The sequence below is a fragment of the Megalobrama amblycephala genome, linkage group LG13, assembly GCF_018812025.1.
Source record: "Megalobrama amblycephala isolate DHTTF-2021 linkage group LG13, ASM1881202v1, whole genome shotgun sequence".
NCBI lineage: Eukaryota > Metazoa > Chordata > Actinopteri > Cypriniformes > Xenocyprididae > Megalobrama > Megalobrama amblycephala.
Genome location: NC_063056.1, coordinates 11,395,411 through 11,423,083, shown reverse-complemented (window position 1 = coordinate 11,423,083; position 27,673 = coordinate 11,395,411). Strand labels below are relative to the sequence as shown.

General features: G+C 36.8%; 1 protein-coding gene across 4 annotated transcripts in view; it reads right to left on the bottom strand.

Annotated features, from left to right (window-relative positions):
- triob (trio Rho guanine nucleotide exchange factor b) overlaps positions 1-27,673 on the bottom strand; it is a 188,572-nt gene that overhangs the window by 126,041 nt on the left and 34,858 nt on the right. The gene's annotated exons all lie outside the window — the stretch shown is intronic.

Below are 27,673 nucleotides of genomic sequence, written 5' to 3'. Positions count from 1 at the left end.
TGGAAAGCACTGTGTTCTGCTTTAAACATCTTGTTGAACATTTGATTAATATCTAGATGTACTGTACAAACTTCATTTTTGATTTTGAAAGAGGTCTCTAAAGCTCACCAAGGCTGCACTTATTTAATAAAAACAAACAAACAAACAAACAGTAAAAGCAGTAATATTTTGAAATATGATTGAAATTCTCTATTTGAATATATCTTCAAATGAATTTTCAGCATCACTACTCCAGTTTTTAGTGTCACACGATCCTTCAGAAATCATTCTGATATGCTGATTTGGTGATCATTTCCTATTATCCCTTTTATCATCAATGCATATGTTTTTTGGAAGCCACACTTTTTCCAATATACTTTGATAAATAGAAAGCTCAAAAGGACAGCATTTAAATACTTTTTTGTAAATTAATGTCTGTATTGTCATATTTGATCAATTTAATGCATATTTTCTGGATCTCTCTCTCTCTCTCTCATGAGAAATTGTGAAATTTTACATAAATATTTTACACAATATTTACTCAAAAATAATTTAAAAAGTATTTATGTACAACATCGTTGTACGTAGAACAACAATGGTAGAATTTTGGAACTGGCATAAGAATAACTTCCACTTCTGGCACTTCTGGTGGTCATTCTGGCATTTTTATATATTTACAAATTTTTATATATTTACAAATGGTCAAATATTGAGTTGTTAATTGGCCTGGTCAATCTAAATCTAAATGATCTAAAAGTGTTTTTAGCAGAAAACAAACAAACAAACTAACAAAAAACGCTAATGCATAAATAAATACGCTATGTCAACTCAGGTGTTATTCACTCTATTTTTTTGTTATAGAGAGTGGAGGCTGGGTTTCAAATCAGCAGGGCTGGATGGGTGAATATTAATGTGAATGTTAATTGGAGGTTAATCTCCACAGGAAGCAGCATCTGCCTTTTTTTCACTATTTTTTTCTTTAAAGCCAGAGTCCAAATCCACACTCAATACAATGGTACAGTTCACAATGGGGACAGCAGACTGTAAACCCTGCCATAACATATTATCTTATCTTTTACAAATTTAAAAAATTATATATTTTTTATCCTGATAACATAAGATTAAGATCACTATACTGAAGATTAGCATATATTTTATGCTTTATTCAGCTGTACAAGACTTTTATAAAGATTGTGCTCTTCCAAAAAGAAGTAAACAAGACCGAAGCCTGGTAAATATAATCACTGTATCTGGGTCAACATATTGCTATTCAGCTTTAAAGGCCAAGCGTATGCAGTGTTTGTCTGAATTTATTTATTTTTATGAAGTCGACTATCACATCCCAATATGGAATGCTGTCATAATAAAACCTGTTCCTATAGTTCAGTTATCTTAGTTAATCTTTTTGAATTGCAAGTTGTTTATATTGAGACGAATACATAAACTGCGTAAAAATATTATTCTGTATTAGCAATCCAACTGAAAGGCATACGGGCGCAGTGCACATTTTCACACTGCTATTGATTTCATTAGCTTTATGAGGGAGTCAGCAGAAGTCAGGCTTGATTGCCCATCATAACGCATTATGTCATTGGGCTAAATTGGCCACTGCTTGCTGGCGTTAGGTTAAGGTTGTCTGCAGAGAGAAATAATGGCTGGGGCATGTGCAGTAGTAGTATCCAGGGAATTGTGTGTTGTATGTGTGTGTGTGTGTGTGTGTTTTATTCCCCCCACGTCAATGACCTCATCTCAATCCAATATTCGTATAACCTTTACACTGTTTGTATGCGTGTGGGCTTGTGTGTCACTCCCCCTTCTTCAATGACCTCATCTCAATCCAACGTAACACTGTTATATACATATGTCATTATATATATATAAACGTGTGTGTTCTTGAGTATGTATTCTATTTCTGCAACTCATTTACATTCAGCTTACACGTCCTCTGCCAACACTCTAGCATTTCCAGTGACCCTAATACAACGGAACCATGTACCTTTTTTGGGTACTGGTACTGAGTTAAAACACCATGTTGAATCACACTTTGGCAGTTGAAGATTTTATGAGTGCTGAAAATAAAAAGGAAGTGGGAAAAGAAGAGGGGAAAAGAGCTTGAGGTAAGCAGTTTTAATGTTGCGTTGATTTCATGTCGCATTTTTATTGGCTGGTCAGTAGACGTAGGTTGTAGCAGCAAACACACTGTGTGTTGATCATGCTGAATTTCTGACACTGTCAGAAAATTATCAAAGGCTATCTTTGGTCGCAAGACTGGGAAAACGGCTGCCTTTGAACCTCTCTCACTGTATGACATAGGACCACCGATTAAAGGTGGTAAAGAGGATGTTTTGTTTTATACATTTTTGCAATATTACTTGAAACTGTCTTTACTAACTGATAAAAGACTATTTATTAGGTGCAATGAAAGGAATAATATTAATATACATCATCTGTGCACGAGGTAGGGCCTTAAAAACATCAGCCAATCGTTTACGCGATCATCGCGTAAAAGATTGGCCCTCTGGCTTGTCAATCACTGCCATTACGTTCCTTGTGAGAGACGTGCGCGGATTGGCCCTCTGGCTTGTCAGTCACTGCCACGATGTTCCTTGTGAGAGACGTGCGCGGCTGCGCGCTCCAGTAACTTTCCACACTCCACAGGCGCCGCATGCAATGTTTTTGTCAGGAGACAGGAGTAACAACTGCAGATTATGAGTTACCTGCGGTGAGTCCGACATAATGAATCCACTAACACAACACAGCGAATGCCGGTGGTAAACAAACACTCGTGTTCCAATACTCGTGCACGAGTTTTGGGAGGCGTTCCCTCGAAATGAGCTGTGAAGGAAGGGGGTTGTTCTTACACATGCGCTCATTTCAAATACTCAGTTGACGAAAAGATCCTCTGTACCACCTTTAAGAGCCACAATCACAGAAATCGCCACGATTGTTACACGATGGCAATCTTTCGTCTGGGACAGCCAAAAATCGTGAAGTGTATCCCGGGCTTAACAGGCCATTACTCAATCACACATAACACTTAGGCTACAGTGTATATCCGTGTATATTTAAAAACATTTTTTACATTCCGTCCACACTGAGACAGCATTTTTGTCCAGTAAAAACACTCAAAAGTAGAAACATTAAAAAGCTGTTTTTGCATTGTAGTGTGGACTGTAAAAAACATGGTATTCAAAATTGAAGATGCATGTTTAGTCACGCACTTGGAAAACAAAATTACTGCTTGTTCAATTTACCTAATTAAAATAAGCTAAAACAACACAATTGCTGAACATTTTATCACAACCTTATGTCATTGTGTTCAGTCCACTTAGATATTTAATTGATCATTTGTATCAGGACATTTTGTTGTATTAATTGAAATTTACTTGAAAAATCTGAAAGTAAAAAATGAGTAAACTGTTTTTTTGTTTGTTTGTTTTTTTTTCTAGAGACACAGTCATGTGATCCATTCAACCCAAAACAATCAAGAAGGGCTGTACTGCCATTATTGTGCCTGCTATCTACTTTCCAGTCTCCAGTGAGCACAATAATTAATGTAAATTCAATCAATTGCTGCAATATTTGTGGCAGCTTGTATTTTTGTCTTATTTTCAAAAAAGAAAAAAAAAAGAAAAGACAAATCACTTTTTAAAGGTGCCCTAGAATCAAAAATTTAATTTACCTTGGCATAGTTGAATAACAAGAGTTCAGTACATGGACATGACATACAGTGAGTCTCAAACTCCATTGTTTCCTCCTTCTTGTGTAAATCTCATTTGTTTAAAAGACCTCCGAAAAACAGGCAAATCTCAACATAACAACGACCGTTACGTAACAGTCTGGATCATTAATATCTACGCCCCCAATATTTGCATATGCCAACTCATGTTCAAGGCATTACACAAGGGCAGGCAGTATAAACGTCTGGATCTGTGCACAGCTGAATCATCAGACTAGGTAAGCAAGCAAGTACGATAGCGAAAAATGGCAGATGGAGCGATAATAACTGATATGATCCATGATTACATGATATTTTTAGTGATATTTGTAAATTGTCTTTCTAAATGTTTCGTTAGCATGTTGCTAATGTACTGTTAAATGTGGTTAAAGTTACCATCGTTTTTTACTGTACTCACGGAGACAAGAGCCATCGCTATTTTCATTTTTAAACACTTGCAGTCTGTATAATGCATAAACACAACTTCATTCTTTATAAATCTCTCCAACAGCGTAGCATTAGCCCGTTAGCCACGGAACACAGCCTCAAACTCATTCAGAATCAAATGTAAACATCCAAATAAATACTATACTCACATGATCCGACGCAGGCATGCAGTATGCATGACGAACATCTTGTAAAGATCCATTTGAGGGTTATATTAGCTGTGTGAACTTTGTAAATGCACTGTATTATAGTCGAGAGCTCGGGGTGCAGGGAACGCGCGATTTAAAGGGGCCGCAGCCTGAATCGGTGCATAGTTAATGATGCCCCAAAATAGGCAGTTAAAAAAAATTTATTAAAAAAAAAATCTATGGGGTATTTTGAGCTGAAACTTCACAGACACCTGAAACTTAATTCAGGGGACACCTTAGACTTATATTACATCTTGTAAAAACTGGTTCTAGGGCACCTTTAAATATAACTTTACCATAACCAGCTTAAAAAGCCACAATATAATAAATCAACAAAAGATAAAACTACCTCTTCCTTGTAAGTTTTTTCAAAACAAGCCCCCCACCCCGCCCAAAAAAAAAAAAAAAACAGGATACTGCCCACTGTGAAATCTCATTGGTCCAAAATCCAGAAATGTTTATAATTCATCAAATATGTTCTGATCATATGTGATGTGTCATGCCACACATTATTGTGTTATACATGTTCTAAGAATGGTTGGGTTTACAACAGCCAAAGGTAGAGCACCAAAAAACTCAACATTGCTAAGGAAGAACTACCCTACCAAAAAGAAAAGAAAAGACACACAAAAAAAGGAGTCAGCATTCATTATTTACACTATTCACAGAGACGTTACAAAAAGTGCTGATCAGTAATAGGAGACACCACAAGCGGAGCACAATCATAATATTTAGTTGTCATCAATGTTCCAAGCTAAAAGAACACAATCTGAAAGAAATATCTAATTCTGCTGAAAAGCTGTGCCAAATCCAGTAAAGCTTGTGTGGAAAGCTCAAGCTCAAGGAAACTTAAGGGTTTCCCGCTGTCGTAATATCCTACAACAACAGGACCAAGGGATTAACATCATATCACTCAGCAGGCAAGCTGATTTAATGACACTTATTGTCTGATGTGTTCAAAATCACCTAACTGTCCTCTGACAGTCTGGGACAGTGTTCGTTTCATACATAACAGAGTAAAAATAACAATAAGCTTTGCTAATGCTTCCTAAATTAACTGGTCTGCCAAGCGTGAAATACAAGTTGTCAATCAACCCCGGGGTCCTGTGATGCATTATTAATGACAAAACTGAATTCAAACACCATCACTGCATAGCTCAACAAAGGAAGTAATACTGGAGCTATAAGCAGGGAAGAGTCACGCCGCTCTCCTGAGTACAACAAGAGTTGTTTTATGATGCCCAGACTAGTCATTCAGCTAGTCAGTAGTCATTCACAATAGCCATACATTTTGCCAAGAGTAAATAAGGCTAATATGGTTAATATTCAGTTCACAGGCAAAATTCCCAATTGTGAACAGACGATGTCCTGGTGTGTGAACTTGACAAGCGTTCAATGACACAGAGTGCATGCAATGAATAGAATTGTGGTTCAGCCTAGCGGTTAATTATCTCAATTGGTAACCAAAAGGTTGCAGGTTTGAATCCCACAAAGGGATTCAAGTGGCTGTCAAAGGGTATCAGACTATGTCAATTCTGACACTTTTTGCCACTGACCTTTCAATTTACAGCCAATGATTTGCATGATATCATTATATGGGTGGTACTGGCATGAAAATCAAAGAAGATATATGATAGACTCATTTTGCCCATACCAAGATACAAAAAGTTACATGTCTCTTCAAAGACATATCATTACATTCAAAGAGAGAGAGAGAAAGAGAGAGAAAAAAAAAATACATAGACAAATATAATACACTATGATGTACTATTCACTTAAGAGGTGTGTGTAAAGAAACTGGAAGCAGGCGTTGTACGAGTGTTTCTAAAGCGCATATAGTGCCATCTACTGTTAAAAACTAAGCTGAGAATCGATTCGAGAGAGAATTGTGATACATCAGAAAATATCAGAATCGCTCCAGATTCTTCGTATTGCAAATCGAGATTTACTTGTGATCCGATCAACCAAAACACATCTTAATACCAGGGGCCTGTTTCAATTAGGAGGTTCAACCAACTCTGAGTTAAAACTTGAACTCTGAGTTGACTTACTCTGAGATGGGAAACTCTGAGTTTTCTGTTTCAGAACAGCTGAATTGAGTTAGTTGAATCAACTCTGAGTAGGCTGACTGAGTTAAGCGCGTGCACTACGATTGTGAAAAGCCATGATCAATAGAGCTCCGATATTACGATTCACCATGGCAGGAGCGCACAAGAATAAGACCATACAAGTTTAATTCTTAAGTTCACAAGTTAGTTCTCAGCACCCAACACGCTACTACCTACACCACTGAAGCCATTAGTCACATGTATCGTTTTTAACCTTGTGTGACACTGGTGGGCGGAGCTACTGTAAATTCGCACTTAGTAATAGACATTCCAAATAATCTTTTTTTCCGTTTGCATTGAGATTATCCAGGTGTAAACAGGGAGTTTGAAAGGATGTGTTCATCTAAAGTTTACTTTGGGCTTTACTCTATACACTCTGTACTCTGAAATGGAGTATATTAATTTTAGAATGGAACACTTTACGGTTATTAACTACAAAGAGGTATTTCCAGTTGTCAGTGTTAAAGGAAATTACATTTCTGTGACTTTTAAAGGTGCAGTATGTATGTTTCGCAACTAGACGTCACTTATTCAAAAAAATAACAAAAGTGATACCTGAATTTGAACATTGGTACAGTTACATTTGATCACTTAAATTCACATTATTTTATTTAATTCTAATGAAATAGCTGCAAGTGCTGAATTACTACTCATACAGGTCACTTTATTTGACGAATTAAAATTGTGGGGTAACACAGCACTGTTTTACTTGGTCAAAACAATCATACTAAAAATACATTTGAGTATGTTGAAAGTTACTCCATGCATTCGATTGGTGGCTAGTATGAGACACTTGATGCACACTGCAGTAAACTAGTTCGGTATTAGAATATCATTAATAAAACCTGGATGACTTAAAGATGCACCAAATTATGGTTTGGTTGAGAAGTATAAGAAGCATAAGAGTGCAGTTAGTTGCAGGAACAAATTCCACTAGCTCGCATTTAAGTGGCAAAAAAAAAAAGAAAAAAAAAAGATGGTTTTAATCGATAAGTTATTTGTTTATTTGTTTATTTTTTATTGGAAGTAAGCAATTTTGGCAGTATGACTGACCCCACTTAGTCATTCTGTCACGCTTGTCATTCAACTTTCAAAATTGACTGAAGGACATAATCCACTGTAGATTGATATAATGTAGCAAAATAAACACACCAGCCATTGCAGCTCAATTTACAAAACTCTGGGACTGATTCAAATGATTCTGCCAATTTAAGCCACAATGAAAACAAAATGATTGAACAGTGTACATTGACTGAAACTGACCAGTGTGGTCGGAGGGCTTCTATATGAGGAACTTCTCATGCTCTGTGAGGTTCTGGCAAAACAAGGCAGGCAATATGGGCCTCCACTCTAATCATGCACGGATGGAAACTTTTGGCTGTGTGTATGTCTGTGTGTATGTTGGCTGGTGCTAGGCTACATTTCCTTTTTTTGGCTCCTGTCTAAATATAGGCCAGCCTCAGAGGTAAGGATGTGCCACTTTCTCAGCTTTGGGGATTGTGATTAAGCAGGCCAGTCCTCGGCCATTCCTCTGTGCACCAAGCGGGTTCACATCTCATTCTGTCAGTCCACATCAATCACGTCAATTCAGAGACATACCTGATGGAATGAGGTGAGACGTATTAGCAGGCAGCTGTCCTAAGGTCTACATGAGCAAAAAGGAGATGGAGGTGAAGATTCAGTTTCCAGATCAGCAGTTCTAGAAACTCCTACTACAAGAAAATACTTTCCAAAGTATCTCTGTAGAAGCAGTCTGTTTAAACTATCAGTCGATTTATCATCTGTTTATTTATCAAACTCTTTATTAGCCTGTGAGATATATCAGGTGACCACTAATTTACGAATTATATTACAATTTGACAACTAATTTCTGCTACTAGACATACAGGCCCTATAACTCCATAACAACATTTCTCTTCATGGAACTACTCAAGCTTCACCCCCACTGTTTACTTAAGCAAACCTGGCAGCTACATTCCAAGGCTAGTGTCACAATTGGATGATCTTCCTGATGATGACAGGGCCATATGTTGATCCTGGATTCTGGATTTTGGTCACCAGCATTGGATGTCCTCACTAGAGTTCAACCTATATTGTCTACCGATTAATCGTTGCTTTGTCGAACTATCATTATCTGTAAAATTAAACGGCAATAGTTTGTGATAGTTTTTAATTCCTCCAAGATCTTCCATGCACAGACATAAGACTATAGTTCTATTCAGTTATATTCTACTTGTCTACAGTTGCAAGTTTTTGGGTTTTACAGTGTAACAGTGTCTTCTGAGGTGTAATAAAACCAGTCATGGACTCTGTGTGGAGTTTGTTGTGACAAGTAACCATGCTTTGAACATGAAGAAATGCTTTTAGAACACAGCAGAAAAAAGCCAAGGTATGTATACAGTACACATTATCATTACAATAGTCATGGTACAATAAGTCAATCATTTAAAACAATTAATTTAATAATTAATTAATTGTTGCTTTGGAGAACTGTATGGTTGCAGTAAAGTTTAGAGAATGCTTTGAATGCTTACTAGTTTTTTTCTTAATTCACCATTGTGACTAAAAGATATAACTTATGCTTTGTGCAGATCCAGTATGTTTTCGGGATTGAGGGCGATCCGATTTGTTACAGTAAGGATTTAAACATGAGCGCACGAAACAAGACTGTTTGTGTAGTAGATCTTGTTAATCATTTCATCATGATAATATCGACCATGTTTTGTGAAAAATGCTAATCATGTTTTTGCTTTTGATGATCAAATCGCTTGATTGATTGATTATTGTTAATTTAATTAAGTGGAAATTTTTGGTTTATATTGTTTATTTAAAAAAATATGACTATTCAGCTATCGGCCATATTTCTCAATTTTAGTTATCGGTATCAGCAATATCCACTATCGGTCGAAATCTTGTTCTCAACATGGTACTGTAAAAAGTAAGGCTAATTTGATTAACGGCAAATTTTTGTTTTGAGCAGCATGGCTATACTAACTAGACCATCACCAAACCAGCACAGTCCAACCTAGATCAGAATTTAACTTTTTTCTAGTGCTGGAAGACTCTTTTACCACTAGAAGAATATACCACTTTTTGACAGTAAAACTATTGTATTTAATCAGAATGATTTGATCTGCTGCATAGTAACCATTTCCGATGTACTGTTCAAGTGCATTTTTCCGACATTAAAAGTACTGTTGAGGAGAATCATGTTTCAAAACATAGTGCAACTTTCTCTCGCTTCACTTAAATCTTGATTTACTGGTATTAACATTTGCAGTGGGCTAACCACACCTTCAAAAATATGATATTAACTGACATCCGAGGAAAAAGAAACCAAGTAATTTTTCATTCTAGATGCGACCACAATGTTCTAGTCACACTATAAAGACTTCCCAGTCTACATCAGCAATTCAGCGTAGAGTTCAAGCTGCCATAATGCAAGCCATCAGAGTTGTCTGCCAACAATTAATTATACTTCGCATTTATATTTTGGATTTTTCTGTGGTTGTGAGAGATGGCTGAGAAGGTATCTGAGCTAACGCCAGCTCATTTCTCTCACACTTCAGCGCCGTCCAACACAGTCCCCACCTCGCATGAGTTATGGATCCCTCGGCCCATTCTCCCGTTTACGGGCTGCATTTCTCCCCCTCTCTTCTGCCTCTCCATTGGCAACCTTTACTGACCCATTCCCATCCTCGCTTTTATGGGCCTTGTTCACAAGTCTTGATTGCTTGTTGTTTTACAACCAGTGAGACTCTACGATGGCTCACAGTCTCAACAGGGGAGCACCAGGCATGTTGAGACAGGGTTGCACAATTACATGTCCTTTAGATATGACACAAGCACTGAGGAAAAATTCCCCAGACATGAATTCATTTCACACTGCCATCCTTGTGACGAATGGCCTTCATTTCCCAGAGCTAGACAGCCATTGAGAAGCTGGTATAAGCCTATATCTGATCAGCATGGAAAGTCAGACTTGCTACAGAAACAAGTCACAAAAATCGTAGAGTATTTTGATTTACATTTGTTGACTGAAAGAAAATCAATTGAAGTAGTGTGAAGTAATGTTAATGTGTCAAAGTCAGTCTGAGTCAAACCCAAAATATCGTAAAAACTAAAAGAGAGCTCCACGTGGGTTTGCAAAAAAAGTCGCCTTTTACTTTTCCAACAAAACAGGTCTACCTGATTTATCCGAGCTGTTCTTCTACAATAATGCCCTCTTATGCTTCAACGATTTTACAATAAACAACTGCAATAATCAGTCTCTACTCTAACAAATCATATTTCCTAAAGCCCTTAAATCTAACGACTGGTAAACAGCAAGGAGTCATAATTTCGAACCTGCCCCATTACACATTTGCAGAATCTTTCGTTTACAGTCATCCAAACTACAGATATTGCATTTGCTTCCTGTGATTCAAGGAGACAACAGTCACTGGATAATGTTAAAGAAAATGTGGAAATGAGATTGAATAAATATATATAATATATAAAATAATATATATAAAAGAAATTTTTCCAAGAAAATGCTAAAAACGCCATAAAAATTGCATAAAATGTATTTTTACCTATTTAAGACAAAACTTTAGGAACAGTCAATAAGCATAATATCCTGAGACCATAGTATACCAGATTTGTGCATCATAAAAACAGATAAATAACCATGTAACCTATGTTGTATATGTAAATAAAGGAAGAACTAGACAAGTTTGCAATTCTAGAGTGGTGGATTGTACAAGGATTGTACAATTTGTAATGAACCTTAACGCAGATCACTATAGTAAAGACGTAAGTGAAAGGAATAAATAAAACAAATATGTTGACCTACTTCATCAATAGTCATTGAAAAATAAATAAATAAATAAATAAATAAATAAATAAAGTTCTCACAACAATGGTCTTGTTGGAATATTTTAGGGAAGGAACTGTCATGCTTCAATTTCTACTCTAACGAATCGCATTTAATGTGACATAAAATGTGACAATTTTTAGGAAGAAGAAGAATACCTGAGAGTGGGATGAGTCTCGATCCCGCTTGAGCGTATTGCCAAGAGTGGCTATTCAAAAATGTTCCCATTTTACATGTATAATAATAGACATCAGACTACAGATATTGCATCTGCTCCCTGAGTTTCTGGGAAAGAAGTGTAGACTTTGGTAAGCTTTTAAACTAATGGCCTAAACAACACAAGAGGGCGTTGCCAGTCTGATTCACTGCAGCTTTTCACTTTGTGTCCCCTACAGCAGGCAAGATTTACTGGTGTTCCTGTGTGTGTTCTAAAGCTCTGGGGCTCTGAAGACTGGCAAGCACTCGTAGTGTGCAGATTTATGATGGAATAGGTTTTGCTGATGGCTTCTAATCCACCTGTTAACTCTCAAACCCCTTGAGCACCCACTTGCCAAACATCTTGCAGCAGCGCTGCTTATGTACAAGATTTATGCACAAATTTGCTCATTCATGTTGAGTATTTGCCTTGATTACAAATAACTTTGATCAGCTACATAACAACTTAGAAATAACTTAAACTTCTTAAAATAAGAGTGAATTTTATCCACAGGGGCCTGCAGGGTTTATACATCATGGAGATTTTAGGTTAGCAAATATAAAGCTTTGCAAAAGGGATTCTAGTGAGGAAATCCAGCAATATTTTCCAAAACTAAGAGATGAAAGAAGATAATGGTCTATTGTCACTTAGTGTAAAACAATAATATTACCAAGAGTGCGTTCACACTTGTCATTTTTGGTTTGATTAAAACAAACCCTGGTGCGATTGCTCTATTAGTGCAGTTCATTTGAACGTGTGAACGCTGCCATCTAAACCTTGGTGCGCACCAAACAAGCGGAAAAGATGGATCTTGGTCTGCTTCCAAACGAACTCTGGTATGGTTCGAATGATATATGAACGCAACACGGACCAAAGACATGTAAACAAACCAAAAACAGGAAGATGAGATGCTAAAAAGGACAGAATCCTCACGCATATCATTTTTTTCTCGTCACAGTCGTGAGTTTGCCCATCACAGGCATCAGGCGCTTCTTCACGCAGAAGATCATTTGTGTGTGTGTGACGGATGGATTCCTGCTGCTGTTTTGACTCCTTTACGCATTTTATAAGCTCTTCACGAGTTCGCAGCTGGCCAAAATACCATCATATGCAGGCTATGCACACACAACAAGCGCATTTACCTGAGTTGTTTTGGATGTTCAGGCCAATCAGGTTGTGAACGTATTCCTATGCCTTTAGGTTTGTTTGTTTTTTGGTTCGGTAATAAAATTGCCAATCTGAAAGCTAATCAGACTGTGACTAATTTGTTTTTTGTTTCGTTTTTTGGTCCAGACAAAACGAACCAAATCAACCGAACTACAAGTGTGAATGCACCATAAGATGAATTAAGATCTGGTAAAGTAAGATGTCTATTTTTTCTTGACCACAAAAGGTCTAAATCTCAAAACCCCATTTATTGAATGGTTATGCACTTATTAATACTGATGTTTTATCTGAACATCAACATTGTTGAGATTTAGCTCAGCTGAACAGTTTTGAGGTTAAAGGACCTTTATTTGATTGGATAATATTTATCAGTTGATATTTTATGTCTATTTACTAATCAGGGATTTGTGAAACCAGTGATTTGTAAAGATATTGTTTTAATTTGAAGTAGGGCAGATGAATCGCCTTCGATAATGAACGCGATATTGCGTGGCTTTTCAGTGATCTACGGCTCTGTGTATTAAATGGCGCTCCATTTGAAAGCAGGTGATGGCGATTTAGCGGTAATCAGGGAACCGGCTTTACTGACGAAATGCGCGTGACAATCTCATGCGATATATCGTGCAGCCCTAATTTGAAGTTAAAAGTATAAACTAAATGCTACTTGAGCAGGATCCTTCAATGTGAATTATGACATCTCTTCCATTAAAAAAACTAAATGACTACATTAATAGAAGTACATACATAGTGTAATTCAGATTTATCTTTTTGACTAGGATTTTAGGATTTTTGACTGTCATTGTTTCATAATGTATGTCTATAGAATAAAGGATTTAGTGACATCACATTTTTTATTTTATTTATTTATTTATTTTTTTTACAGATTTTACACACTCTGTAATAATCATCTGATAGCTGGTGCAAATTCACTTGGCTGGTTGCCTTAGGTAGTTGGAAGTTTACCTACCCCTTTTCTTTTTATAACAACTGAATTAACAAATTTCCATTTATTTCTCTTAATAATATATTGAATGCTCAGCACTAGTGGTTATCCAATATTGCTTTCCCAGTGGTTGATGCTAACATTTAGGGTGCTTTCACACTTGGTTCGATTGCCTGGTCCGAGCCAGAGTCCTGCTGGATTGTGTTCACATTATATTATTTGGGTCCAAACCCTTGTGCATTTGCATCATCAAAGCAGCAGTTGTTTACCCCTGTTGCTTGGTAACAATGATGCAGGAGAAGGCGGCAAAATGCATAGTGTTCACCTCACTTTTATATTTTGGTTTTTGAACCTTTGGCTTTGTTTTCAAAGCATCGGCACATAACAACACTTGCATCTATCTGCTGTGAATGTACTGCAGATGTTCTAAAGAACGCAGAAGTCCATTTCTGCAAAAGGTGAGCAGAAATGAGATATATATTCTCTCTGCTTGCAGTGTGTCAGTCACACTTGTCAGGAAAGTGAGTGAGAAACACACAAACACACAGTTTTATTGAATCATACATCATCAATAGAGGTTCACTTCTGCAATGTAGTACAATTGCGTTCAAATCAGCAGCAAACCGTACCAGAGTTCACATGAACCGTACCCTAGACCACCCTTTTTATGCCGACTTGAGTTTGGAAAACAGCGTTCACATCATCCAAACGAACCAAACTCTGAGAGAGCACCGTGGTTGATGGCCAGTATACAGTAATGTAGACATACATGCACAAATACAATGCATTCTCCATGTTGTTAATCAACCAATTGAGCACAGTGTTATCTGATACAATCATTTCAAAACGCTAATTTTGAATTAATTAGGCAGATTAATTAGCCAGGCAAATATACTGATCTACCACTGCTCAAATCATCAGTATTCTTACAATCATCATCTCCCTGAACATCTTATAATAGGTTATAATAGTTTCCATGTTTAAAACTTGTTGTACTAGCATAGATTCTCATGTTCACAAGCTTGTTGTAACAAAGCTCTGACCTACCTTTATCAAATGCTGGACACCACTCAGTGAGTCGCCCTTGCCTGTTTCTCACAAAGCCCACATAGAGAAAGCGAAACAAAACTGTGAGGCTCGCCATGACTCAAATCACCCCATAAATCATATAATTTATACAATATGATTGTGTTTTTGTCTCAAGGTACAAGTAGTGAAGTTTGGCACACGGATATGTGGGTGTCTTCATAACAGCCCAGTGCAGTCTGAGGTCACAAATGCTGTGTCTAAAATAACCAGAGAATGTTGCCAGTCACAGGCTGAATCAGCTGCCCATCAAAAAAAAAAAAAAAAAAAAAAGAGGGAGGGAGGGAAAGGACGACTGTTGAGCTGAGAAGGGTTACAATGTGGTTACAGCAGAATGGGCACAAGAACACAGCTGCACTATTCCATACTCGGTGGTGTTACTCATCTGGCCTTTGGTTCTAATCCCCAAATACCCCCTGGTCCACTTTAGTACCACTTTAAACATAACACTCTTGCCACCCCGTTGAGCAGGTGACCAAGTGTAAAACCCACTGTTGTTTAATTATAAGCACTATGATGCCACAATGGGATTAGTTTGTCCTTTTGCACCCAAGTACCCCATCACATGATGATGCAGTTACCAACTTTCTCAGAAGAGTTCAATGAGTTGCCAGTGACGTGAGGCTCACTGTCAGAAAACACTGTCCCAAGTTTTTGCTGCAAAAAAACATCTGTGTGTATCAATAGACTTTTCAACCAAAGGCCTCGATATTGACTTCCCACAAGGGAGATTCCAAGAGGCTCTGTGTTAGGAACGTTTGCGAAATCTCCAATTGTCAAAAAAAAATGCTCATTCTAAGAGAAAGAACATCAGCTAGCATAAATGTCGCAGCAGAATACCAGGCCACTGACACTACAGAAGGACTTTTATTTTCACAAACTGCCAGCTGTGTGCATACATTTAAACAACAAGCCCCTGTGGCTTACAATTCTTTCTCACAGTTCTTGTCAAAGATGGGCAAAGTAAACAAGTCAAAAGTAATGTATTTTTCTTGCCTTGGCTACTACATTTGTTGATGTATTTGTGCTTCTGCAGTGTGAATTGGCCTTTTTCACTGCTTTGGTGAAACAAACTACATATTAGGGCTGCATGATTAATTGTATTTTAATCGTGGTACTTTCTGCGAATCTTGATTAATTAAAGGGTTAGTTCACCCAAAAATAATTTATTATTAAACGTCATTTATTTCTCACCCTCATGCCGTTCCACACCCGTAAGACCTTCGTTAATCTTCGGGACACAAATTAAGATATTTTTTTGAAATCCGATGGCTCAGTGAGCCCTCCATAGCCAGCAATGACATTTCCTCTCTCAAGATCCATTAATGCACTAAAAACATATGTAAATCAGTTCATGTGAGTACAGTGGTTCAATATTAATATTATAAAGCGAGGAGAATATTTTTGGTGCAGCAAAAAAACAAAATAACGACTTATATAGTGATTTCAAAACACTGCTTCCGGAAGCTTAGGAGTGTTATGAATCAGCGTATCGAATCATGATTTGGATCGCGTGTCAAACTGCCAAACTGCTGAGATCACGTTACTTTGGCGCTCCGAACCGCCGATTCGACACGCTGATTCATAATGCCCCTAAGCTTCCTGAAGCAGTGTTTTGAAATCGGCCATCACTATATAAGTCATTATTTTATTTTTTTGGCACACCAAAAATATTCTTCGTCACTTTATAATATTAAGATAGAACCACTGAACTCACATGAACTGATTTAAATATGTTTTTAGTACCTTTATGGATCTTGAGAGAGGAAATGTCATTGCTGGCTATGCAGGCCTCACGGAGCCATCAGATTTCAACAAAAATATCTTAATTTGCGCTCCGAAGATTTACGAAAGTCTTACGGGTGTGAGGGTGAGTAATAAATGACACAATTTTCATTTTTGGGTGAACTAACCCTTTAAAAATCGCACAACTGATTATCTGTCCTGAAAAGGTTTTTTTTTTTTTTTTTTTTTTTTTTTTTTTTTTTTTTTTATCTTGCATTGATAACAAGCCTCCACTATCTTTCCTGCTTGGGGTTGCCAGATGCCAAGAAAATAAATCCCCAAATGAAGCTTTTTTCTTAAAAAGCTACATTTTCTGCCCAGTGTTTTATTTAATCTTCTCAATCTGGCAACCGTGCTCTGCAAAAAAAGTGCTGATGATCTGACAACACCGACGAAATGATGTTCAATGTGAAATTCTGCTTGAATGAAAGTGTCATATAGCCAGTCTGTGTTCCTTCACGAGGCCGCGTGTGCAATTTGCTACTACTAAATCTGCAACATGTAAATGCCCTTGTGTTATTTTATTGTAAAACAGTGTGAGATAACATACATTTAATCTATTAATATATTTAATAAACTTATTAATAGTGTATTTTATTTGTCTAAAATGGCTGTCCGAATGATGATTTCAATCAGAAAAAACACCCTTTTAGGCCTTTCAAAGCAAACACATAAATATTGATATATGAGGCTGAACAATATAATTTATCATAAGATATACATCTTGCTCCTTTTAAAGGTCCCGTTTTTCGTGTTTTTTTTGAAGCTTTGATTGTGTTTATAGTGTGCAATATAACATGTATTCATGTTTCGCGTGTAAAAAAACACATTTTTCACATAATTTACTTATCTGTATACCGCTGTTTCCACTGTCATAAAAACGGGCTGATGACTTCCTTGTTCTATGAAGTCCCTCCTTCAGAAATACGTAACGAGTTCTGATTGTGCCAGCGGTTCCTGTGTTGTGATTCAACAGCAGTTTAGCGCATCTTGCCCAGAAAGGTCACGCCTCTTACCATAACGTGGAGATGCATGCGCTCAGTGTTATTGTAAACATGTCTTTAATTTTACCCTATCAATTTGAGCCGGAATCAGACCCGGTGATTGGACTGCGGGATGAAAATAACAGCGTTTCGACAACATGGCGACAAACGCAACTCTTGTGTATTCCTGTGGGTGGAGGTTAGTCACAAAACTGTTTTAGTGACGTCATTAAAGAAGGAAGTAGAGGGATGTAGTCCAAACTGGCCGTTCGATGTAGGCGACTTCTGTTGAATAAAATATCTCGCTTGGCATTGAACTTTGAGCTTTAAAATTTTACAGATTTTATTTATACTCTAACAACAACATTACACACTAACTAAAGTTTGAAACATGGGATCACGAAGAACGGGACCTTTAATGTCACCTTCTCTCCAAACTCATTCTGTGATTTGTATTTGTCAACCTCATTTCAAATTACATGACATCACCCTGCATCCCATCTTGTCTGCCTCCATTTATGACTGGAGCTGCTTATATTCTTTCAGCACATACATAGAACTCCATTACAACATATAGCAGTATATTTCAGTTTACATCTCTTACATGACAGGCATGTATGTAACATTACCCTGGGGTCATGTCAGCCAGTAAGAGTAGTGATGGTGTTGAGCATGCTGCTGCCCTGGGAGAAAGAACACATTACATTGGCCTGACTGAGCTGGATGTCATTTGTTGAGCTGTCCTGTCATTGCAGTCCAGTCAGGGAGGGTAAAGAATATATTCCCTTACAGTCAACAGTGAAGCACAGGACTAGGGATGCACTGAAATTTCGGCTACCTGAAAATTATCGGCTGAAAATGGCATTTTCAGTTTTTGGCCAAAAGAGAAAAACGTCTGAACATATGAACCGGAAATATATGCTGCCCCACTCCGCCCCTCAGTGTTTGGTGTTCAGGTTTCACTCTCGCTTTAACCATTATCACTGCGCGTTGTGACGCTCTGCTAAATATTCCTCTATGCATGTGCTCAGTCAGTTGCTCATGGCCCATGCAAACGCTCCACATGATGTAATGTTCATGCTCATAGGAAAAGCAAAGTCCACTCAAATAATGCACATGAAATTTCTATGTAGTTGTTTATTTGTTTCTGTTTGCAATGGCCCCACTGTGCTATAACATGGTGTGGTATAGCCATGCTGGGCAACACTGGTAAAATGACGCTACCCTCTCGTTCACTGATTCGCATTTTGCTACGCTCTGCTCACACGCTCCTATTATAATAACATTGTAGTACATCATTTGGATAATTGGTCAAAAAAACTGTTAAATCTGATTCTGTTGCATAGAACTGAATTAAGAATAATATATTGATATTTAATATTAATGCATTCTCTGTCCGATTTTAGTGTGTTACTTTCAATAAAAGTGTGGTTATTTTATTGGCTTGTTTTTATTAAATTTAGCATTATTAAAATGATAAAATTTCATTAAATGGTCTAATATTAATAGTACAAAAAAAGCTAATTTAAAATAATAAGTATATATTTTTTTAAAGCATTTTTGGTTTCAGTTTTCGGCAAAGTCCACCCTGAATTTTCGGGTTTGGTGAATTTTCGCTTTCATTTCAGTGCATCCCTACACAGGACAGCAGGGGTGGCCACTTTAACGTCAAAAGAAAAAAAAACAAAAAAAACAATGAAATGCAGAGATGATGAAAGGACAAAAACAATGCAGATTGTGGCTTCTACTATGCACTAAAATATGTACTTTTAAGTAGGAAGTAAACCATTTGACACGGGTGGTTGTATCTACCTTATTTTTCAACGCAGAAGTAAGGTGTTTTGTACAGCTAAAAATAACTGGAAGCGAATGACACTGGAAGCCAGGCACAATAAAATTACAAATGACCGCACCCAATCTTGCATGGGAAAAAAGGTGGATAAAGCGCACAAAGACAAAGGCTGCATTTACACTTGGCATTAACATGCGACCTGTATCTGGATGTTGTCCACATACACATTGAAAAGACAAGTGTAAACACAATTGTGATCGGAATGTTATCCGATCAACGTGTCCTGGTTCGGAGGTAGTCGAGGACGCATTGTGACTGGATCTCAGTGTAATGTAAACGCAATCCAGCCATCATATCTACATTCAGAGAGCAACGTCAGAAATCCCTGCCCAGTCTCTCCACGTGGCTGTCAGAAATGAATGGACAGATGCAGTTTTGACAAGAAATCTTCTCTAAATTTTACAATAAATGTAAATCTTTAAAATATTTAGACTTATTTAGACTAATATTTATTTAGACTTATATGATACCTTGTGTCATTTTTCATTTTAATTGTGCAACATTATCTAAACGAGGCGATTGCACATGTTTTTATTGTTTCAGTTTACTATAGTCATTGCATGCCTTAAACCCGGATGATGTGACTTGTTTAACATGATCAAGTCTGGAAGTAACTTAATTTGATCTAAGACTAGAGATTGCATAGGAAAGCAATGGGACATTAATGGGACGTTTAATTTGTATCGTTTTTACTCTCAATCTAGTGTCATATAGCCTCCCCCGTTTAGTTCTAATTAATGTTCTTTAATGTAATGTGCGTTCTTTTATTTCTTTAATGCAAAGTGTTCAGATTCTGACGTTTTCTAGGCTACACATTACACAAACAATACAAATGCTTGCACGCTCCTTTCAATCATGAAATGTGTCTGAATAATTACCATCTTTTCATTATACAAGATTAATGTCAGGAAACTAAAATTGGTAGATTAAGTACTCTAATTGTGATCGATTTTACTTTTGTTGAATAAATCACAAAAATTCTGTGCTGTGTGCACTGCATTGATAGAGGCTAAAGTGAAAGTTGTTTTACGCTCTGAAGCCATTTGAAGCGTCTAGCTTTCAAAGGCGCCTAATTTAAATACTGTGCGGGAAACAGAAATCCACTCGGTTATCAGACACAGAGGCCACTTAATGTGAACAAATGTAAATGCGCTGTGTCCTGATTGGCTAATGATCCGATCTGCTTGATCGGATCATGGTGATCGCATATTAATGCCAAGTGTATGCAGCCAAAGACGAGACCAGACAAAGAACTGAACAAAATAGGGAGTATATATACACAGACTAAATGAGATAATTAATGAACAACAGGTGAACAGAATCATTAATCAAACACACTAGGAAATTGGGACAAATTACAGGGCACACAGGCAAACAGGAGCAGTCAAAACAGAACATATATGTGACACCATTGTTGGGACATATTATTATTATTATTATTATTATTATTATTATTATTTTATATAATAATAATAATAATAATAATAAAACTAATAAAAATATATAATATTATAGTAATAATACTATTGCAGTGTTAAATAAGAAATGAACATAGTAAAAATAATAATAATAATCATTTTATTTTACAGAATAACAGTAAAATTACACTGTTAATATTTTTGGCTCTTAATGTCTGTTTTCAAATGTTTAAACCAAAGAGGTTTTATTTTGGTGGAAAACCAAAATGAGACCTTCAAGCTTCTCATTTGCTGACAACAGATTTCACATTTTGGAGCATGGCATTTGCTGTTGGAAGTATGAGTAGTATGAGTAATTGATTTTCAGCTTATGAAAAAAGGAGAAGAAAAACTGAGTGTAATCCTGGATGAACAAAAGTTACTGAGGGTATAAACATTTTACCAACTACTACTGTCAGTGAATTCAGTTTCATCAGAAGTGCATTTCAGTTCCACGTCCCAGACTACATGTGGGTGCAAACACTGCACAAGTGTCGTTACCAATGCAATGCTCTCAATCTCGACACATATACTTCATAAATAGAGAGGAGACTTTTCATAGTCCTGAAAGAGCCTTGGGGCTCAGTTCAGTTCAAATCAATGACAGAGCATCTCAATAAAGTATGGGCTGACTTAAGGGGGCTCTGTCAACTCACAACCATAAAGATCATAAAGACTATTAGAGTGGTTTCTGCCATGATGCTAGGGGCATTCTAAGTGGTTGCCAGGATGCTGCTATACAGTTCCTGAGTTGTTCCACTACTTTTGACAACACTATAGGTGAGCATAAGAGACCTCTTAAAAAAAACAAAAAACATAAGAAAATCTTACCGATCCCAAACCCTTCTATGGTAGTGTCTACACTTTTTGTTGATGAAGTTTTCTCAACAAGCCACATAATTTGAGGTATTGTTTATGTCCACAGCACAAACATGGTTAGGGCTTTGTTCAATTCTTGACTTTGAAAAAGATGAAGAAAAGAAATGAGGTGAGTGATGTACCTCAGGGGCCGTTTACACAACACCGTTTTCAAATGAAAACATTTTCTGTGTTTTGGCTGTTCATCTACACGACAACGGCATTTTGGGGGCCTGAAAATGCAAGCTTTTGGGTTTCAAAGTGCACCTTTTTGAGAACGATACCATTATCATGTCCATGTAAATTACAAAAACTCGAATTTGTGAAAATGGTGACGTCATGCGCACACGTAATGTGTGTTCAGTCTATAGGCGTAGTGTTTCTTTACAAAGTGAGATTGCCAACTACTGACCTGGCAGCATAGTAAAGCATTTTTAGTTGTTTTCGCGGATCCATGTGAATGAGTTTTGACAATGTTGTCCTTTGTATGTGAAAACACAAAAGAAAACCTTTGTTTTTAGTACACTGCTGTCGTTTAAACATACCCTCAGTTGTCAATCAAGTAATTTCTAATGCAACTAGTGATTTAGCTGAACTCAATTCTCAATAGCCTTGAGGTAGTCAACAAATATATCCAGCTGACTAAAGCCTTCAGGAGACTTATTTCATTTTCACCAAGTAGGGGGGTCCATGGTGTTTTATTTCCCTTTAGTCTGTGTCTTATCTCTGTGTAAATAGATTCACATGCAAGGAGGGCACAATGAAAGAATTGGTAGCAGTAATTTTATTCATAAATCCATTAGTCCTTAAGCTGCGCATGGGATGTCCTCTCAAGTGACACTGGGAACAGACTGTCACTTCGACAAGTGTGTCTATCGCACTCGTACTATGGAGGTGGCCTGGTCTGTAGTCCCAATGTGCACATTCATTCCCACTGACCCATTAATTTATGAATTTATGAATGAATAAATGAATGAAGAAGGAAGGAAGGAAGGTAATGAAAAAAAACTGCATTGTCTATATTTCTACATGAATTCTCTGTAAGGCCTCTTCCTAATGCTTATCCAGTATTGTGATATTGATATCATTATTATCTAGATGCTACACTGAGCTGAAGTGTAGGCTGAACAAGTATTTTCTTCTAGAGTACACACTACATCAAAATTCTATGTTGTTTTCAAAAGCATGCAGTGCAATCAAAAAAAGACCTTCGGACAAAGTACAAATCCAGTCAAATATTCAATTTCCAGGATTCTACAAGTTCTAAATCGTTAAAGGGATAGTTCACCCAAAAATGAAAATTTGATGTTTATCTGCTTACCCCCAGGGCATCCAAGATGTTTGTTTCTTCAGTAGAACACAAATGATGATTTTTAACTCCAACTATTGCATATCAATGGTAACAAAATCTATGAGAGTAAAAAAAAACATGCACAGACAATTCCAAATTAAACCCAGCGCCTCTTGACGACACATTGTCCTAAGACACGAAACGATCGGTTTGTGCGAGAAACCGAACAGTATGTATATCATTTTTACCTCTGATACACCACTATGTCCAACTGCCTTAAACACGTGCATGACATCCGGTGCGTGAAGTGTGTAAGCCTTCTGGTATAGTTTAAACATGTTGCATGTAGTACAACAGTTGTTATCCAAATGGAAGTAAACCACTAAAAAACATGGTTTTATTACATCAAAACTTCATTTTATTTTGTTACTTTTTTCGTGAGGGCAGCTTTACAAATAAAAAGGACATATACAAAGATCTTGTTCACATACCTCAGTTGGATGTTGGATGTAAACCATAGGCACAGCTAATGGTTTAAGTCGTATGTGATCCTCTCCTGGGTATGTAAAATCATCAGGGGAAAAATGATTGCTGCAGACCCTCAACAACTTTAGTACGTTAATGGGTGTGTTGATATCCAGCCAAAGAGCAATCAACCATAACTTCAGGTGAGCAGGCTCAGAATATGTGGAAAGTCACCACTCCCGAATGAGTTTGCGCGAGAGAGCGTAATCTTTTAGTTTTAAGTCGGTTTGAACAATCCGCAAGTAAGTACCATTTTGATTAGCCATCATGCCTACAATGTCTGTGCACTGTGTAAACAATAAGTGACATATACGCGTGAATGATCACTTCCGACGCTTGCGTAAACTATGCCGGAGCACGTACACACCTCACGCACCATGCTGTAAGCGCGCTCAAGGCAGTTGGACATTGTTGCTGTATTAGAGGTAAAAAAAAATTGTTATAAATACTGTTCGATTTCTCGCACAAACCGATCGTTTCGTGTCTTAGGACATCAATGTGTCGTCACGAGCCGCAGGGTTTAATTTGGATTTGTCTGTGCATGTTTTTTTTACTCTCATAGATTATGCATTATACGACTGACAGACTGCAACGGTTGGTGTTAAAAATCATCATTTGTGTTCTACTGAAGAAACAAAGTCACCTACATCTTGGATGCCCTGGGGGTAAGCAGATAAACATTACATTTTCATTTTTGGGTGAACTATTCCTTTAATGAGCTCAGCAATCCTTTAAATCTCAATTAGCATCATCAAAGAGCAAAAGTTTCTTTATTTCACTTAAATTTCTTGAAAGACTCTGAAAAATAGGACAAGAGAGAGAGAGGAGTGTGGCTTCTGCTCCTAATTTTGGACGCACTGCTCTTATTTTTGCTAATTGCAGGTCTTCTAAACTGGGTTTCCATGAAGGCATATAGCGCACAACCACAACTGCCCAAACTCCACCCCAGAACCCTCCAAAATATAGACTTCATGCAGAAGACACTCCTTTAAAACCTACTCTAATGCAGATACCACAGTATGTTTGAACATTGCTCATATTCCAGATTTATATTTAAATATCACATGATATTTATCATTTTGCCAACTATGATATCATTGTGCACAAAAAGATTGCATATGCATGCTTACAGTGAAGTGCAACATTCTCATATGACACTTAAAAATCTCATGTTGAGAAAGAAACTCTAGTTTTAAACAACTGTAGACAGAGTCCCCCAGCAGGTGTCAGCATGTACTGTATTATTGCTCCATATTTTGAACTACGCTACCCACAAGCCTATTCTGTTGCTTAGAATAGATAATAAAAACATGGATCTAATAAGCAAAGTCTCTTGGGTGGCGAGTTGCTAAGCACACTATATTCCAAGAGCGAAAATCTTTCTTTCAAAAAACAACGATGCAATTAAAGTGGTAAATCACAGGGAAAGCTTTATGGAGAGCTCATGAATAATCAAAACATGTTGCCTTAAAACATGTTTACAACAAACATGTTGTAAAAACCTGCAATGTGGGTAATGTGTGGGGTTAGGTGTCCATGTTCTCAAAAAAATAAAATAAATAAATAATAAAATAAAATAAAATATGGATATCTGGGGGGTGAATCAAGCCTGCCAAAAAGGCCATCTGAGATGAGTAGCCGGGATCACATAGTACGTTTTAGTTCTTTACGACTATTACTTTTACAAACATGATCCCCGCTGTAAGCCATGTCACACTTTAGGATCTCAGTTGTCATTAATGTCAAACTGTAAAGCAGTCAAGACGCATTAAAAAACAGATACACGCAAGAAGACTGGTCCGGAGTTTTACATCTACAATCTGTGACATGTTGGTGGCTAGCAAACAAATTTTGATCATGGTTTTTCTTAAAAAGAAAACTGAAAGAAAAAGTGGTTTGTTGTTATCTCACTAATTGCGTCATCAGGTTTTGCGGTCCTATTGGTTTATGATTTGACGGTTGTCATAGGAGAACTCACTCTGTGCCTCAAAACTACTGACACTGCCAGAATTTAATCTGAGGTCAAATTTGATCGCAATGGTCATTAATCAGCTGTCGGCGAACATGTCAAACTAGCGATCAAAGACTTCAGATTTTGGCCGAGGATGAGATTTTGTCTCAGATGGCCAAATTGTGGCCAAAATAGTACAGTGTGAGCCTAGCTTTAGTCACCTAAAAACTCTGACAGAACAATATCCCAATGGTTTCTATGAATATGGACACTTCTCTACTTATAACACACCATACACTGAATGTGAAAGAATATTTGGGGTGACACAAACAAGTTGAATATACACACTAATAGTATATCTTTTTTTATTTACATCAAACAGTTATATAAGTTGTGTCCACTGCATTTTACTGTGAAACTCTTTATTTGATTAAAAAACACTACTTGATTAAAAACTAATAATAATAATGCATTGTTGTTGTACTGATATGAATTGTTATATAGCCTAATAATTTAAAAAGTTTGTCTTTGATGAATTTATTTGATTATACCTGCAATAAAAAGTCTTTTTGATGACAAAATTGGATTAAGCCATAAATAAAGATTTTGGTAAAGGAGGAAAAAAAGTATTTCATAGTACCCTCCTAATCATTGATGACATCATCTTGAATGGATGGATGGATATGCAGAACTTCTGCCCAGAGATCACAGAATCTTGGGATTGACATCAGAGAAATCAAGTGCCAAATGTATCTGTATAGCGCTGTTCAAAATACTTTCAAATAAGGCTTACAGAAAACCATGATGTTAATATTTATGATATCTTAATATCTTTATGCCTTATTGTTGCATTTAGCAGATTAGAGCTGGGCTATAATATTGGTTAAAGTTTGCAACAAATCAGGCTGATTTGTTTTTCTTCAAAGATTATTAATGCAATACTACCACAATCAAAGGAGAGCATCTTAGGTACATCCCACCCTAGTGGACTGTTCTAAGCTCCATCATCTCCTAAGTGATTATTGTCAAACAGTAAATACACCATAGACACAATTATGCACCTATGGGTTCTCTCTGTTTGTTAAGAGAAAGAAGATGGAGGAAGTATGACAACCTTAATGAGTTTCCAAAAGTGTAACCCGAGAATGGCTGGTTTGGCATTCTGTGATTTGTACAATTTCCTCTAAAAGATGGATGGATATTGACAACGCCATAAAATATTTAGAGCATGTGAGGTTTTGGGATTTCCTGAGAAGAGAATTCAAAATTGACCCACAGTTTCCTGAAGCATTCACTCCTCTAGGAAGATGGAAAGCACAAGACAACAGATTCATCATCAAGGAAGGGTTCTCACAGATAACTTCATATGCACTACTCCATGATTAAAAATATATGCTGATGATGTGGTAAATTTTTTTTTGCATTAACTCTATAAACAGTATCTGGAATATAATAATAGTATATCAACCTTCGTTCCATCTTCCCGGCTTTAATGAGATGCATCATTGCATCTTCACACATATAACATGTGACAGTATGTGCAGATGGATGCACCGTGTTTTGAACCGATTTGCTCTCTAGGGTATCTTAAGATTTGCCAAGACATCGGCTCTGTTGAAAGGGAGTTGGAGTGTCTCCAAAGAAGCACCTTGACAAACAGGTGCCAAGATAAGGTCTTATTTATAAAAAAAATAAAATAAAATAAATAAATAAACATGTCTGAAATGGGGAAAAAAAATGTTGGGCTTTGTTACTGTTTTAAATGTACCCTTTTTAAAGAAGTTGCACAGTTTATAACATCCATCCATCCATCCTCAAAAATCATAAATTCCACTGTTTTTCAAAAATAGCAAGTAACATAATGCTTTGTCACTATGTATTTTGCTGTGATTTGTTATTTTATAGTAAAATATGGTCTGTAGTTTATAAATTACACGCTGTAATACCTGGAATGTGAATACCTCGAAAGAAAAAAAAAAAAAAGTTGCTACACAAGGACTACTAAGAACAACTTCCAAAAAGATTTAATTGATAAGTTTATGTTCTTGATGAATCAAACAACCGGTGTATTACTTATGTAACAAACTGTAAAATTTACATTTGAAGTATGACTTTTTGTAAAACAAAATGTGAAAGACTATTAAACTAATGCCAACCATAGACCAACAATGAATCAAAACAGCTCTTCTAAAATAAATAAATAAAATAAAATTTCCCAATGTAAAATTTGATGTCATGATTGAGTAGTAGTATAGGCTCCTAATTTGATTACTTCCACCCCAAC